The sequence below is a fragment of the Bos mutus genome, chromosome 29 (genome assembly GCF_027580195.1).
Source record: "Bos mutus isolate GX-2022 chromosome 29, NWIPB_WYAK_1.1, whole genome shotgun sequence".
NCBI lineage: Eukaryota > Metazoa > Chordata > Mammalia > Artiodactyla > Bovidae > Bos > Bos mutus.
The window spans coordinates 19,178,963-19,180,724 of record NC_091645.1 but is presented as its reverse complement, the minus strand read 5'-3'; positions in this window follow the sequence as shown (position 1 = coordinate 19,180,724).

Genomic DNA, 1,762 nt, shown 5'->3' with positions numbered 1-1,762 from the left:
TCTTCACAGAGCTAGAACAAATAATTTCACAATTTGTATGGAAATACAAAAACCTCGAATAGCCAAAGCTATCTTGAGAAAGAAGAATGGAACTGGAGGAATCAACCTACCTGACTTCAGGCTCTACTACAAAGCCACAGTTATCAAGACAGTATGGTACTGGCACAAAGACAGAAATATAGATCAATGGAATAAAATAGAAAGCCCAGCGATAAATCCACGCACATATGGACACCTTATCTTTGACAAAGGAGGCAAGAATATACAATGGATTAAAGACAATCTCTTTAACAAGTGGTGCTGGGAAATCTGGTCAACCACTTGTAAAAAGAATGAAACTAGAACACTTTCTAACACCATACACAAAAATAAACTCAAAATGGATTAAAGATCTAAATGTAAGACCAGAAACTATAAAACTCCTAGAGGAGAACATAGGCAAAACACTCTCTGACATACATCACAGCAGGATCCTCTATGACCCACCTCCCAGAATATTGGAAATAAAAGCAAAAATAAACAAATGGGACCTAATTAACCTTAAAAGCTTCTGCACATCAAAGGAAACTATTAGCAAGGTGAAAAGACAGCCTTCAGAATGGGAGAAAATAATAGCAAATGAAGCAACGGACAAACAACTAATCTCAAAAATATACAAGCAACTCCTACAGCTCAACTCCAGAAAAATAAACGACCCAATCAAAAAATGGGCCAAAGAACTAAACAGACATTTCTCCAAAGAAGACATACAGATGGCTAACAAACACATGAAAAGATGCTCAACATCACTCATTATCAGAGAAATGCAAATCAAAACCACTATGAGGTACCATTTCACACCAGTCAGAATGGCTGTGATCCAAAAGTCTACAAATAATAAATGCTGGAGAGGGGGTGTGAGAAAAGGGAACTCTCTTACACTGTTGGTGGGAATGCAAACTAGTACAGCCACTATGGAGAACAGTGTGGAGATTACTTAAAAAACTGGAAATAGAACTGCCTTATGATCCAGCAATCCCACTGCTGGGCATACACACTGAGGAAACTAGAAGGAAAGAGACACGTGTACCCCAATGTTCATCACAGCACTGTTTATAATAGCCAGGACATGGAAGCAACCTAGATGTCCATCAGCAGATGAATGGATAAGAAAGCAGTGGTACATATACACAATGGAGTATTACTCAGCCATTAAAAAGAATACATTTGAATCAGTTCTAATGAGGTGGATGAAATTGGAGCCTATTATACAGAGTGAAGTAAGCCAGAAGGAAAAACACCAATACAGTATACTAACGCATATATATGGAATTTAGAAAGATGGAAACAATAACCCTGTGTACGAGACAGCAAAAGAGACACTGATGTATAGAACAGTCTTTTGGACTCTGTAGGAGAGGGAGAGGGTGGTAAGATTTGGGAGAATGACATTCAAACATGTAAAATATCATGTAAGAAACGAGTTGCCAGTCCAGGTTCGACACGATACTGGATGCTTGGGGCTGGTGCACTGGCACGACCCAGAGGGATGGTATGGGGAGGGAGGAGGAGGAGGGTTCAGGATGGGGAACACATGTATACCTGTGGCGGATTCATTTTGATATTTGGCAAAACTAATACAATATTGTAAAGTTTAAAAATAAAATAAAATTTTAAAAAAAATAAATAAAAAGCTAAAGCTAAAAAAAAAAAAAAAAAAGAAACAATGAGATTTGGAATAAGGCAGTACACGTTAAGAAGACCTAGTTTAACAGCTAAGTTT